The following is a 15,682-nucleotide window of genomic DNA, read 5'->3' as shown; positions in this document are numbered from 1 at the left end:
AACCTGTGGAGCCCCTGGCTAGCGGCCAGACAGCATGTATGAGTGTCGGGGTGAGGTGGGGGAGAACTCAGGCTCCCCATGCCCCCGGCACCATGCCAACACGTGGAAGGGTGAACTCACCCCTGGCAGGATGCCACGTGCCCAGGGAGTGGGCATCTGCTGGCACGGCATCATCTGAAGAACGAGGGGTCCTACCACTGCCTGTCACTCTGGGCTTCCCCTGACATGTCACAGGGGTAGGTCCACTCCTTCCCTGCATGGCACTGAGTATAGGGGACCTCAAACGTCCCCTTGGCGCCATGCCCACCACACACCGTGGGCCATCCCCATTGGCACTGGGCCGCACATGGGAGGACTCAGACACTCTGCTGGACTCCAGCCAGGCTCCAAATGGCTCTCCCCGCTGGCTTGAGGCCATGAACTGGGCATCTCTGGGTTTGGGCCCATGGTACCATCTATTCACTCTAACGGCCCCTCGGACTGCCCTCCCTCCCACTCTGCCCACAGACAACTATGATCCATCATTTTATGGACCACGGGAAGATGCCAGTGGCCTTCGTAAAATTACCTGCAACGTACAAACTATATGTAAAAATTAAAATGAATGTCCTTCCCCACCGGTCTCTGGGACAATCCCATCCAACTGATTAAATTTTCATTTGTGTTGCAATTGAGGGAGCAAACCCCAGAAACTTTCTGAATTGTCTTCCTCCCCAGTTGTCTACTGGCCTCTCACTCTCTAAGTCTTTCTTCCTTGGCATTTTTTTTTATTATTTTATTTTTTATTTCCCCCTCTTGGTCAGGTTAAAGCGCTCCTGAGGGGTGATTGACGGGGGTTGCCATGGAGACCCTGGCTTGAAAAAAAGCCTCGTTAGTTGCCAACTCTGTGTGTTGTTGTTTTACAACTGTGACCGACCGTCACATGAGAGGGGGGACAGCTGGGGGCCGGGCAGCACAAAGGGGAATGGCTTTTTAATGGAGTGGCTGGCCGGCGCTTGAAGACTCAATAAAGAGTTGCTGGTGAGTCCCCTCGCTGGGCCGGGCCCAGCACACGGGGCCGGAGGCCCTTTGTTCCTCAGGAGCTGGGATGGGAAAGTTGGGAAAACCAGCCGCTGAGAGGTGAAAACAAGAGGCCTTCCCCCACCGTCACCGGACAGCTATTTTCTCTCACTCTCTGGGTGCCCGGATCGAGGGGACAAAACCCAGTGTCTCGGACAGGCTGCCATGCTGGGGGAGGTGGCTGGGAGGCAGCTGGGGAAAGCGGCTGGGGAAGCAGAGGGAGGAGTGGGGGCGCAGGCCTGCCTCTGGCTCCTGCCCCCGCCTGGGCCCTCAGCGTGAAGGCAGGTGGCCGATGGGAAACTGGGCCGCCACGGGGCGGGGGCAGTGAGAGCCTGGCCTCATGAGAGGCCTGTGCCCTAATGGGAAGCCTGAGGGCCACGGGAGGGTTTCCAGGGGAGGACAAGACTCTGCAAGAGTGATTCACACCATGGGCCAGGAGAACGCTGGTGTCCATAGACACAGACTGCAGGGTGGTGCCTGTCTCCCTCCCGAGGCTGCCCTTGAGGACCCCCCTGTTGTCTCTTCCCCAGAAGGTCCTCTGGCCCAGAAGGAGGCCAGGGGGTACCTAGAGGAGGTACTGAATCAGGCCAAGAACTTAGTCCTTTCTGAGGGCAGAAACCAAGTGCCAGACTGAAACACTTTTCTTCAGCCCCGACCAGAGAGAGAGAGAAAGGGAGAGAGGGAGGGAGAAGGAGAGAGACAGAGAGGGAGACTGGGGCAGCTTAGGGTAGCGGTTCTCAAAGTGTGGTCTGTGGACCTCTGGGGGTTCCTGAGACCCTTTCATAATAATACTAAGATGCAATTTGCCTTTTTCACTGTGGTGACATTGGCACTGATGGTGCAAAAGCAACAGTGGGTAAAACTGCTGGCACCCTAGCACAAATCACAGCGGTGCCCTGGCAGTCACTGCGTTCTTCATTGCCGTGCACTTTCAGTTAAAAAAAAAAAAAGCCATATTCACTTAAGAATGTCCTTGATGAAGCTATAAAAATTGTTAATTTTTATGAAATCTTGACCCTTGAGTATGTGTCTTTTAATGTTCTGAGGGATGGAAAGGGAAGCACTTCGGCTGCATCCCACAGTCCAGTGCTTGTCTCGAGGAGATATACTCGTGCGACTGAGCTTGAAAGCCGCTTTTTCATGGAACATCATTTTACTAGAAAAAGTGACTGACAGACAAAGTATCATTTTTCAGATTTGAGTATTTGGCAGCCATTTTCTCAAAAGTGAACAAAGTAAGACTGTCACTTCCAGGGGGGAAAAAACTGACAATATTTGCTGCCAATGATAAAAATCTGAGCTTTCAAGTGAATATTAGACTTTCGGAAAAATATCTGCCACTGTGATTTTGACGTTGTCCTAAAACTTAACAACTTCTCTGACAAGCCTGGTAATGAGACTAATGAATATCCTCTTTTTAAATATTATGTCATGAGATGTGTCAACATTTGGAAAATCGGCATTCCTCAGTGAACCAGTATTTTCCAAATGACCCATGCTTGAAGTTACAAAATCATGCACGGGGCAATGATTCATTCAAAGTGCAAGACAGACCAGTGGGTTTTATCATAACAGAGTACACCAAGTTCACTGATGTGGTTTCAGATTCCACACTGCAGCTAACCTTTGAGAAACTACCACTGAGCGAGTTTTAGTGTAGTATCAAAGAAAGAGATCCACAATTATCTGTAAAGGCTACTAAAAGAGTCCTCCCTTTTCCAACTACACCTCTGTGGGAAGCTGGATTTTCTTCACAGACTAACCAAAACAATCTATCAGCAAGGACTGGAGGCAGAAGCCCTTAGGAGAGTCAGCTGTCCTTGTTAAGTCAGACATTAAAGAAACTGGCAAAAATGTAAAGCAATGCCACTCTTCTCACTAAAATTTTGTTTTGGGAAATATAGTTATTCTCATTAAAATATGTTCTTAATGCTACCATGTAATGGATTTATCATTGTTATCTTTAAATGAATTAATATATTTTTTTATTTCTCTGCTTTAATTTTCATTTGGTAAATATCGATAGATATAACCCACATAACCCAAAGCTCTTTGGGATCCTTAGTACTTTTTAAGAGTGTAAAGGGGTGCCAAGGACAACAGTTTGAGAACCACCAAGGACAGCAGGAACAGAGAGAAAGAGGGCAGAGAATATGTATTGTCAGGCTTTGTGGAGCAGGGCTCTGGCAGGGACAATTCTCTGCCCCCACAGTTGGTCTTAGACTTGGTGAGGGCCTGTCTGACCAGCACTGCCAGGGCATTTGAGGAGAATTACACACCACATCCTATGGTGAGAGACAACTGTGGGCAGGACGGTGACCTGGGGCATGCAAAGGCTAAGGCAGGATGAGACGGTACTGGCAAGTATTAAAAGAACCCCCCAGGGGCCCTGAGTGAGCAGAGGGAGAGTGAGAGGAGGCAGCCACTTCCACCCATGGCTTGAGCAAGGTCTGACCCTGTGGGGTGCCAGCTGGAGGATGCAGGCGAGGTAACATGGCCCTGGGCCCCACTGCCCCATCAGAATGTAAAGAGAAGCTGGTGGAGGGGATGCCCAAGAATTTAGAGCAGAAGAGGGATTCTTGCCACCAGTATGCAATTCACAGGATGCCCTGGGCCCCTTCCCAGGGACGTGTTAATTATCTTCCCCCACTGGTCCCCATGGGTAACCAAGCTGGAAATGAGCAGAGGCAGGTTCCAGCTTACTTTGCTCTGCTCTGCCTGGGAAAACCAATGGTCCTCAGCCCCACCTTGGCTCCAGTGAAGAGATGTGGAATTTTCCAGGAAAACTTCAAAATCGTCACTGAGAGGCGAAGACATTTGAAAACTGATCTTGAAGAGGACAAAGAAAAGAAGGGGCAGGCCAAGTTTCCCAGCCTACAACGGCAGGGGCCTGGGGATGTGAAAGCTGAAGCCACATGTTTCCATTTCACACACAAAGTCCCCAGCATAGCACCCACAATTGACCTGGGGCCCCGGGTCATCCCCCCTTCCTGGGATTTGAAACTCAGGGACTCACAGGCCCTGTGGCTTCTGCTGAGCGTGGCATCTAAGAGGGAGTCTCTGGATGACCAAGCAGCCAACGTCTATGTCCAGAGCCCCTGACTCCTGATACCCCGAGTGGAGGCGCTGGGGGCAGCACCCTACCAGACACACCTGCATGTCCATCTATCCCACAGACTGCACCGGGAGCTGGCTTTGTTCCAGGCACCATGGTACATGCCAGGGATCCATCAGGGACAATGGCAGAAAGCCCTCTGCACAGTCTCTGCTCTGAGAGAAGTAACCCGGCAGCTGCAACTCAGTGGGACAGGCATTCCGACTGGGAAGCCATGAGAACACAGGGAGAAAACCCTCACTTAGTCTCTGGCAAGCTGGGAAGGCTTTTGGGAAGAGGTGGCATCTAGAGGACCTGCTCAGATGAGACAGGACAGTGTAGGCAGTAAGAGCCTGGGCTCCAGGGACAGACTTGGGTTTCAATCCTACTTCTTAGCTCTGGGATCCGAAGCCTTGATTCCCTCCTCTATAAATCAGACATGATGTTAGTACCTGCCTCCTAGGGTTGCTGAGGATTAAGTGAAATAACGCAGGTAAAGACCATGACACGAAGCTTGACACATACTGAGCACTCAATAAACGTTAACTGTCATATTTTGAACTGTGCAAGTCCCCATTCTTACCCCCAACAGGTCCACTCTGGTCAGACTCCCTCAGACCAGGCAGAGCTGCCAGCCCAAAGCAGGAGCACTGAGAGACCCCTGACCCTATCAGCCTCAGCCCCAACCCTCTCCACACACCAGGCACATACAGCTGGAAGGGGAGAACCCCAGGGCCCGGTCCAGCAGATGACAGGCAGAGGTGGTGGCTGCCTACCTCTCCTGGGCCCGTGGAATGTTGAGCACGACTCAGTGCTGATCTCGAGGAGTATATCTTCCAGCACGGAAACTCCAAGTCACCTGCCTGGGAAGAAGCAGGGAAAAAAATCCCATGACCATGCCCTCCCCTAGAAAAAAAAAATTCTAGGAAACAAAATACAACGACATCTTTTTATTTTGTTTTTTTCGGTAATTATACTAAAGATGAAAAACTCATAATAAACATCTCCCAGTCCCCACCTGCTAACAGTAATTATAATAGACTCAACAATAAATGGTAAAGCAGGGCAGAGCTGCATCTCGGGAATTCTCTAGGGCATGTGGATTAGCTCGGAAAGCCTGAATGATTAAAATACACTAATTAAAATTTTGTGTTCCTTGGTAACTCGTCTGCCTGGGCCCCTGGTGTTGGCAAAATGGGAATTAACGTGACAAAAGCAACACAGAGGGTTTTTGTTTTAAATAAAGAAAAAAAGAGAGAGAGAGAGGAGAAGAGAAGATCTATATAAACAAGTTAGACACCAGGAGAAAAGAAAGATGAGGTGTTTTTCTCTCTCTTTCTAACTGGATCACCAAAATGTTTGGGATGGGAAAGTATAAGGGAAAGGGGCCAGGCCCTGGAGGGGAGTCCCTTTGCCCACCCCGGGGTCTCACGTGGGGCACGGGGAGCAAGTGTCCAGGGGTCACTGTTTAAAAATAATTACTGGAGAGAGGAGGGTGGGAGGGAGAGAAGTGGGGGCAGCAGGCGCCCACCCAGTCCGGCTTTCCAACGGCATTCCTCTAGGGCAGGCCACATACCCCCAACTCCCCGCCCCACAGCCGACGGGACCCTGGGAGGACGCAAGGGAGCTTCTACCCCATTGCAGTTGCACAAAAGAAATTGAACACTTTTGAGTTGCCCTTAGCAACCTAATTGCATCAGTACATTGCACACAGGAGCCAAAGTAACTGAATTTTGATGAAAAGACGGCGGTAATTTACGGCATCACAAAATTAGTTGTCATGGCGACGGGTTAATTACATCTCAAATTAACAATGCAAGTGTGGTGAAATTAAATATAAATCATATTTTCTGCATAAATTATAGGGGTTGATTAGACCGGGGCTCTGGGAGAGGGAAAGGTTGAGCCGCCACGGGCCCCAAGCTGCATTCTGAGCTGACGAGAGAGGCGCCTGCAAATGCGGGCGCGGATGGGGAGCTCTTGGAGGGGATGGGGGACCGGTGGAGTCAGGCGCCAGGGCTGCCGGGGCTGCCTCCCTCTGCTCCCGCTGCCACTCGCAGGCTCAGCTGGCTCCACACAGCGCCGGGGCTGTCCCCAAAGTTTGCTTCTGTGTGGATCAAACTTTGGCGGGGAGGAGGAGGGTGGGCAAGAAGGAGGGACGGCTGGCGGCTGGCGCTTCTCAGCTGAGTGCCAGGGACAGAAGTTCTACCTTCACCCATCCCCAACGACTGCTGGTTTCTGTGCCCCGAGCCCTCAGAGAACACGCCACAGATGGCCAGCTTAACCTCGTTCTCTTCAGTTAAATGGGGTCAAATGGTTTCCGAGTCACAGGCATCTGCCTACCAGGGGACAGGCCCTGTGCCACCTGGCAGGCAAACAGCTCATGGCCAGGGCTGTACCAAGTGGGCGGCGTACGTTGTAGATGCCCATGGTATCCAGAGGTAGCAGCTTATGACCACTGGCAGTGGCAGGCACATCTGGCTGAAGAATGTGCTTTTCCAGCCGGCTCTGGTCAAGCAACTATACTATCAATGCTACTCCCTCCTGATCAGGGTCAGGGCAGTTTGACCCTGCCCTCCGTGAATGGCGGAAGACCTGCAGAGTTAAAGGCAGAAGAGACCCCAAAGAACACTATGTCCAAGCCCTCCAGGGGCTCTGCCTAGCAGTATACTGCGCAAGCCATGGGAATACTAAAGGAGGCACTGCTGGCAAGTGGAAGGTGCCCCAAATTTGCATGCCCCAGTCCCACCCACCTGTTGCTGACGGCAGCATTGCTAGGCCCTGCCACCGAGCACTAGAGGACCAAGTTCAGCTCAGTCTCTGAGAAGCCCCAGGCAGCAGCTTCACCAGAATGCTCAGTCAATAGATGCTTTAGAATTGTGCCTCTCTCTCCCTGCTCCTGGCCCTGTTTCTAGGTTCTGGAGAACACAAAGTAGAACTCTGTGCTCACAGATGAAAACCCCATTTACTACCTGGACAAAGGTATCACGAGACAATAAACCAGGAGTTCCAAACTTTAGTGAGCAGCGAAATCACCAGAGAAGCTCATTAAACCTGTGGAATCCTCAGGGCCCTGCTTCAGAGATTCTGATCCCGGATATGGAGGGAGCCAGAATCTGCATTTTTAACCTGCTCCCCTGGGAATCTGATGCAGGCAGCCCCAGGTCCACACTGAAGAATCACTGGCAACACCGTTATTAATCCCATTTTGCAGATGAGAAAGCTGAGTATTGGAGAGGTTGTCGCTTTTTTTTTTTTTTAAGATTTTATTTTTCCTTTTTCTCCCCAAAGCCCCCTGGTACATAATTGTATATTTCAGTTGTGGGTCCTTCTAGTTGTGGCATGTGGGACGCCGCCTCAACATGGCCTGACAAGTGGTGCCATGCCCACACCCAGGATCCGAAGCGGCGAAACCCTGGGCTGCTGAAGCAGAGTGTGCACGAACTTAACCACTGGGCCATGGGGCCAGCCCCAGGTTAAGTCACTTTTGAAGACAGGACGAGCTGAGATTTGAAGCCACCTCTGAGTTGTTACCCATCACATGCAATGTCCCTCTCTCAAGTCTGTGTCAGGCACCACGCCAGGCCACTTGGGAAATACAGGGACCAATGAACCACAAGCTTGTCCTTGAGGAGTACACGATCTAGTGAGGACACAGAGGGTCAAACAAACAGCCACAGCCCAACATGTCCAATCCATCATGAAGGGACAGGGACATGGGAGCAAGTGAGGGGACAAAGGGAAGTCAGGAACCAACATGCTCTGAGTCAGCCAGCCCAGGGTAGGAGGCGCTCCCTCTGGGTCCCTGGGCTGGGCTGAGCGCCCAGGGGGCTGTGCTGCACTTCACGTGGCCCAGGTGGGAGGAATTTCCTGAAAGGCTTCTGCAGAGAGATGGGGTGAAGGAAGGAAGAGAAGGCCCTTGGCGGTCCCCCTGACCACGGATGTGCATGTGCAGCTCATGAATATTTCAGTGGCCATTTATTTATCCCTGCACCATCCAGCTGCTGGGGCCACAGACCCAAGGTGGATAAATATAGCCATGGGGCGATCAATGAGGCATCCGCTCCCCCCGCCCAGCCACATCCATTAGGCCCCTCGTTCCCACAACCTGCTGGCTGGGCACCTTGTCCTGCTCAATTGGTTTCCGATTTTCATTAGCGGTGGAGGCACAGCCTCACTCCAAGCCTGGGCGTTCCCCTCACCCTCCTGGGCCCTCCCACCTCAGGCTGGGCATGGAGCCCGAGGCTGCCGTCAGCCTGGAGGGCCTTTCAGAGAGCCCAGCCCACCAGAGCGGTGAAGCAGGGAGGTGCAGCGCTCAGTGGCCAGACCTCATTTCCCGGGCTGGCCCCTGTGCAATGCAGAGGGCGGCGGGCTTTCCCTAGGACTCTGCCACCCACGCCAGGGCCAGTCAGCAAGCTCAGTCTAGTTACAGAAAACTAGAGCTCTGCTCGTCCTGAAATTTCTGGGAGGGTTTCTACTTCCTACACCTGGAGGAAGAGTGTCTAAGGGGGAGTTCTGTGGCTGCAGGGCTGGGGTTCCTTGGGCTGTCACAAGGGGACCCGTGGCTCCATCAGCCTCTGCTATTCCCCTGGGCTAGAAGTTGCACACAGGCCACCCTGTCCTCCTGTCCTCCAGGCCAGGGCTGCATCCAACCTACCATCCAAAGGAACAAGAAGGGGCTGTCGTGCTCTCCCTGAGAGCCTCAGATCAGATCAGAAGGCGCTCGCCAACTCCTGGCCCCTGTTCCTCGTGCCAGGCTGAGTATATCTCAAGTCGGCTGGGACTCAGCACCTGGGGGCACTGTGTCCAGCCAGGCAGTGACTCCAGGGGCAGTCTTAGCCCTGACAGGAGGCTTGTTCATTCAACAGTTACTGAACACTACGAGGTGCCATTGTCCTGGGGGTACAGCTATGAACAAGACAGACCCAAATCCCTGCATTCATGGGCCCTAGCCTTGGGGGGGGGGGGGGGGGAACAGCGAATAATCAAGTAAACAAACAACTCATGAGTTCTAGAGGACAATAAAACAAGGAATGTGATGGAGAATGACAGAAGAGAGAGGTGGGGCTACTTTAGCTGCGTCTGAGAAGGTGACACTTAAACCAGAGACCTGAATGATAAAAGGGAACACAGCAACCTGGGCCTTCAAGATTGAGGAAAGCGGAGAAAGTCTCAGTCCCAAGGAGCTGACAGAGTGGAAGATGCCAGAAGGAACACCCCACCCACCCCCTTCTTGGGTGCCAGGTGGCTGAAGGCTCAGGCCAGTGACTGGCAGGACAGGTGCCCCTCCACAGGCTTGCAGACCATCAAAATGGCCTGGGGAGGGGAAGGAAGAGCAGAGCAGAGAGGGGGAAGGACAATGACTGGCAGAGGATCAGAGCATAAGGCCACTTGCCTGGTAGCTGTGATCACAGGCCCCTCCTCCAGAGCCAGGCCAGGATGGAAGGGAGCCCAGCAGGCCCGCGTGGGGTCCTGCCTGCACTGGGAGGCTGCAAGGCATGGGATGACCAAGGGCCAGGGCTGTCTCCAGCCCCTTGACTCCACCCTGAGCCAGCTCCCCAGATGGAGGACCCTCACGCTCTGGTCTACCCACAGCAAGGACACAAAGCGTGGGGTGGGAGGTGAGAGGAAAAGATGGAGCATAAATCCCAGAGGGAGAGGGAGAGAGAGGCAGGCCTGCGCCTTTAAAAGAATTTTCATTTAAAGGCTCTTCTCTCTTCCACCATTTCAGTGATCTATATGCAAATATGCTAATGAATGCAAATTAAGACACCACTTTTAGTCCCAATTTAATAGAAAGCATTAAAATACCATTTTTTTTTCCAAAAAACTCCATATGCATGAAGGAAGGATTTTTTTTTTTTTTTTTTACTTTTCGCTAAAGTCACATTCCGACAGCAATTTTACGCTGTCAAAATGTTCTCAACAAGGAGAGATTTGACTGGCTTCTCCGAGAGCCAGTCATAGAAAGCTTGGGCTCTGCTTCTTGTTGAGTTTTTCTTTTAATTTGGCAGTGGTGGGAAGAAAGAAAGAAAGGAAAAAACAACAAAAAACAAGACACCCAAGAGTCTTTTGAAGGGTACCTTCTATTTTCAGGCCAGGGTCCAATTCCCCTCTGTGAAAAGTGTGTTAAACCTATAGCTGGCGATGATGCATAGGTGCACTCTGGTTGTGCTGTGGGTCACTCCTGTTGTCTGGGTCGGGTGCAGATAAAGCTTGCGGGTACCACTTTGTGTGTGCCACTTGGCGGGAACATCCTCCCAGGAGCCCCGAACTGCCAGCGCTTGCCCACCACAAACACCTCAGGAGGGCAGTGCCCTTGGTGAGGACGGAGGAGGACACCCGAGTAGGGGAGGAGTGTGGGGGTGTGGCATGCACTGGTGCCACCACTCTGCAGACCCAGCTGCACATCAAGGGCTGTCTATTTTCACTCCATTTGCTGCTCTGTAATTACACTCGGCTGCTCCCACTTGGGCTAACAGACCTCCCAGAGCCCCCACCCCCACCCCCACTAGGCCCATTTTCCTTCTCCCAGACTTGCTGGACAATTCTGGGAGAAGGAAATGGACACTTTTTCTTCCCATACACCCTTCAAGAGACTTCAAATCTTTGATCCGAAAGGCCTTTCTCAGAACAACGGTCCCCCAGCCCCTGAAGAGCTGCTGCCGTCCACCTCTCCCATCTCTCTGGGCTCAGTCTCTGGGGTTCCAGTTCCTGACCAGACCGCAATGACTCCAGCACATGCCTTTTGCTAACTCCTCCATTGTTCCCAGTGGCTTTTCCTTCCTGGCTGAAGTTAGTCAGGGCCCAACCTCCAGGGAGCCGCAAGGTGCTCTGATCCCAGCTGGCTTCCTCCTAAAAGGGAGACAGTCCACCACTCAGGGGGAGAGGGGCAAAAGCGATTCTGCCACGTGGCTGGTGCCCTTCATGGGCAGGGTCTCAGTTCCATGTCACAGTGTCCTCGTTTTACAGTCAGAGTGAGCACCAACCGCCATCCTATGTAGAAGGGCGCCCCCCAGGCCGGCACCCACCTGGGAGCTTGTCATGCATTGGTCCATCTACTCTTCTCAGCGACCCTATAGCTTAAGACTTTCCAATTCCAAGTTACAAATATGGAAAAGAAAGGCTCAGAGAGGTGCGGCCACTTGCCCAAAGTCTCAGAGAAACTACTGCCAAGCGGCAGAGTAAGGCCTCTGCATCTTTCACAGTCCCAGAACTGGATGGAAGGCAAGGGGCTGTGCTTCCCCCCACAGCTCTGCCCCGTCCCAGTTAGGGATCCCATCTGCCCTAGTCAGGGCTTCAGCTCCCCATCCGTATAATGGGAGAGGGAGGTCACAGTTAGCTATGGCTCCTTCTGGCTCCATCTGTCCCCAACTGTGTAACAGATGGAAGAGAAACAAGGGGAGGGCAGGGTGGGGGGGATCTCCCCAAGCCGGGCAGTAAGGCAGACTGCTCCCCAGGGCCGCCCCACACAGTGCTAGACGCCCTAAAGGCAGTCGGCCGGGAGGTCAAGCAGAGCTTGGGAAAGGGGGGAGAGGAGGGTCCAGAAGCGGGATGCAGAGGAAGAGAAATTGAAAACTGGGGGTAGGAAGTGCTTAACAAAATCAGAATAATACTTAGATTGGGCATTAAGGGCTAACGAGGGCAGAAGCCCCATTCCAGGGAACTGTTCAAAGAGAAAAAGGCAAAGAAAAGAAGAGAGAAGACCCACTGGCTGTGGTCCTGAGGCCGGGTGTGGATGAGGGCTGGGGTGTGTGGTGGACTCACGGTGCACAAGTTCCCCCACTGGTCTGGGGCCGGGAACCGGGCGTGGGGCGCAGGGAGGGGGCTTCACACACACATTTCTCCAGCGAAAATGAAAAGACGGGAGAGGAAAGCAGTGCGGGCTGGCGTGATGGGGCCCGTCTAGTAGAGTCCATGGAGGCAAAAAAGAGATTTAGATATTTACGGGAAATACATTTGTTGGTGCCAAACCCCTAGTTTTATTGTCAGTGAAAAAACAAACCCAACCACCGAAACTCGTCCTCAACTGAGAATCCACACGGAGGGAAACGATTTTCCCATCAAACCAGTTTTATTGGATATAAATATCTAATTATTCGTACCAGGCCCTGGAATGCCAGACATTTTGCAGCTTTTATAACATGTGTAGGAGTCTTTACAAACGACATATATATATATATAGTTATATATTAACAAACCTGATTTGAATTTCATCTGAATTATGTTTTGCTTAGTGGGCAGTTTTTTTACAAACCTGGAAAAGAACTAGAATGTTTTGGTGCTGCTCACACCTTCTCTCTGTGGCGGCATTTTCCGAGACCTAACGTGCCTGACCCAGAAAGCTCAGGGCAAAGGGACACCGTGCTACTTCACTGTGACACATGTGCCCACCCCTCCCACGGCCACTCGGCGGTTCTGGAATGCACACTTGCTCCCAGCACTTTACAACCACAGGACCCATGGCTGCAAGTCAATCCCTCACACATGGCACAAACATGATGTCCCAAGCACACACAAGTATTGACTTTTCAAACATACAGCACACGATTACGCTTCACAGCAACCCCTGTGTCAGCTTTCCACAAACCATGGATGACGACACAGCTGGGCAGGGGGGCAGGAAGGCAGGCGGGGTAGGAGGAGAGAGGGGAAGTTGTCTTGTGGGGAATAATGTGGATCAGCCTGTCATCTGGAGACCCATCTTCATCTAGAATTAATGCACTAAAGTTCTTTTGTTTTTCCTCTAAATGGTTTTAAAGAGACAGTGAATTCTCGGGCCGGACACGGGGACTCGGTGTGCAGCTGGTCCATGCTCCGGAAAGTGAACAGGCAGCTGATTCTGGCCAGGCCCAAGTCCATTATCTTTCCATCCCTGCCCTGCCCCAACCTCCTGCTGCTGTGCTTTCTCTCAACTTGTCGCGGTAGAAAGAAAGTTAAAAATTGCTGGCTTTCACAGCTCCCAACAGAAAGGCTGTGTTATACAGAAGGGAAGAACTCAAAAGCCCTCGGCTGGGCAAGATGAGGGGCGGGAGAGGAAGAGGAGCTGGTGGACAAGGACTCGAAGACCTCTGAGTAAGCTGCCGGGGTCAGCGCCTGTCGGGGGAGCTGGCAGCAGCCCCCTGGAGGCATGCTAAGAGAGCATGCAGCGAGTACTGCAAAGACCAGTTTTCCCCAAACAGGAGTCTCCAAACCCTGAAGCGAAGAACAGAGGGGCAGAGGCTGGAAGAAAGGAGGAGTTTGAGCATGAATCAGAGAAATCCCGGGGACCCCGGGGGAAATCACGGTTGGGGGAAGCAGTCCCTTAAGGCCCCAAGGCCAAAGGAACCCCTCGAGTTTGAGGCATATTTGGAGAGACTCTAGCCAGAGGCTAGCTGTCCACACGGATGGCAAGAAGGAAACCAACCATGATTCCAAAAGCACCGCCTCTCAGACCCATGGATTCACAGGGAGAAAGCGAAATTAAGGAGAGCCCTGGGCCTCTGCCGAGAACCTTCTGAGAGTGCCCACACATCCTCCACTTAGAGACCCGTACTCAGGGGGATGGGCTGGGGGCCAGGGGAGCCGAGAACAAACAGCAGCAACAGGAACAGAGTTGAGCCATTTCAATTATTCATATGCCAGATGGATTCTTTTCCTGCCTTTTTTTTTCTATAAAAATAAGGAGGGAGGGAGTGGGTCTTACAACAGTCTCCAAAATGGGGGGAGGAAGGGGAAAGGGAAGAAAAAATAGAAATCAAGCCCTCCATTCGTACCCATCCCCTGCCCTGGAGACCCCAGATCTCCTGACAGGAAGGCAGGAGGGTCAGAATGCCCTCTGTCGGGCAGGGACCAGGGGCATCATTTAGGTTCTCTGTGAGCAGAGAGCAAGATGCAAGGAAAATTGTTGAAGAAAGGGAGTGTGTGAGAGAGAAAGAGCAGCACTGAGCACGGGGTGGAGGGGGGAGGCAGGCAGAAGAGGGTTCCGACCTTCTGTGAAGGATATAAAAAATCCAGCCGCCTCAGGGGACACCCAACTATCTAGCATATTGCTGTTAAAATGTCTGCAAAATTTAATACACTTGGCATGCCATCTAATCAGTCCTTGGAAACTCGGGCACTCTCTCCCTCCCATAGTCAAACTGCCTCAGACCTTCCGCCTATGGGATTCCCAAAACTACCCCGTCCCCCGATTTTGGATAAAGTTGTACCCCCTCATGAAAATAGCTGCTGTGGCGTTTAGGACACATTTCACGCAGAAGCTTGTGCAAGGTCCAGAATCTAGGAAGCAGGTGGTACCATAGAGAGAACTGAAGATGGCTCCTGGGGCCAGGAGTTTGGTACCCAGACTTCTTTGGTTGGGGGGGTGGGGGTTGTTAGCAGAAGAGAGGAAGGGTGCCAGGGGCAGGCATGTACTAACAAGGGAACATGGTCCCAGATGGGCAGGCAAAGGCCTCTCTGTCCGGGGAAGCCAGCGAGAGCCATTCATCCTGACAGCTCTTATTTAAATAGCTGCCAGGCACACAGAGAGCTATGTCCTCACCAGAAGGCAAATACACACCAGTGGACACGTGGACACATAACCAACCATATGTTCTATCAACCCATCCATTACCGGGAAATTTCCATGAACCCCACAAGATTCCATAGCTTCTCCAAGTCCCCAACAACCAGCTAGGAGGTTTCCAGATTAGCCCAAGGAAAGGCCGCCTGACCTTCTACCCCAAGCATAGCAATCAGAGCCCAGCCTGACCTGGATATTTTGGCAGGTCATCACCTGCTTCTACTTGACAAATAGAGATGGCATAGAGCTCCTGAATGTGACTGAAAGGATCAATCCCCAAAAACCTTCACCCTCCACCCCAAGGAAAGAGAGTGATTACCAAGTCCTCTTTGTCCCTTTTTTTATTTCCTCACTTCTGACTGACCTAAAGTCTCAGGCAGCCTTAAAGAGGCCTGAAGGGCCCTAAGAGGCTCAGGAAACCCCGGAAAGCCCACGCTGTGCTAAGGCACAGTGTTTCTCACAAGGCAGGGTCAGGCAGGACAGGCCAAGAATCGGGAGAAGCAAGAATCCCCTCCCTCTGCAGGAGAGAGCCACAGAAGCCAGGGACACAGAGCACAGGAGCCCCTATTTAACTGCCCTGCCCCTTGCCACACAGGTGGGAACAGAGGAAAAGAGGAGAAGAGGAATCAAGGAGTTGGTGGGCAAGGCCAGCCTCCTGTGCAGGAACCCACAGAGTCACACAGGGTCCCACGATAGAAGGGCACATGCTTTGTTCAATGCCCTGCTGTCGCTGTCATGAAATTCTTAATAATTTTAGAATAAGGGGCCCTGCATTTTCATTTTTCACTGGGCCCTGCAAATTATGTAGCTGGTCCTGGTGTGGGTTTTGGAAGATCAGACGACCCAGGTTTGAACCCCAAGGCTCTGTCCCCTATAAACCAAGTCACATCAGAAAAGCCACTAATTATCTCTGGCTGCAGGGAACCTCATCTATAAAGCAGAGTGATCACACTTGCTCTCAGGGTGGCCAGGAGAAGTGCGACGGG

The 15,682-nt window shown here is 52.2% G+C and overlaps 1 protein-coding gene across 2 annotated transcripts in view; it reads right to left on the bottom strand.

The window, feature by feature from the left end:
- CASZ1 (castor zinc finger 1) overlaps positions 1-15,682 on the bottom strand; it is a 150,792-nt gene that overhangs the window by 89,125 nt on the left and 45,985 nt on the right. The window contains exon 3 of one of the 2 annotated variants that reach the window (XM_046662346.1): positions 4,930-5,016. The exons of the other annotated variant lie outside the window; for it this stretch is intronic. The gene's annotated coding sequence lies outside the window, so the exon portion shown is untranslated. The remainder of the gene's footprint in view (positions 1-4,929; positions 5,017-15,682) is intronic. 2 annotated transcript variants of the gene reach the window in all.

Source organism: Equus quagga, chromosome 5 (genome assembly GCF_021613505.1).
Source record: "Equus quagga isolate Etosha38 chromosome 5, UCLA_HA_Equagga_1.0, whole genome shotgun sequence".
NCBI lineage: Eukaryota > Metazoa > Chordata > Mammalia > Perissodactyla > Equidae > Equus > Equus quagga.
The sequence above is the reverse complement of the archived record's forward strand: the minus strand, read 5'-3'. Positions and strand labels throughout refer to the sequence as shown.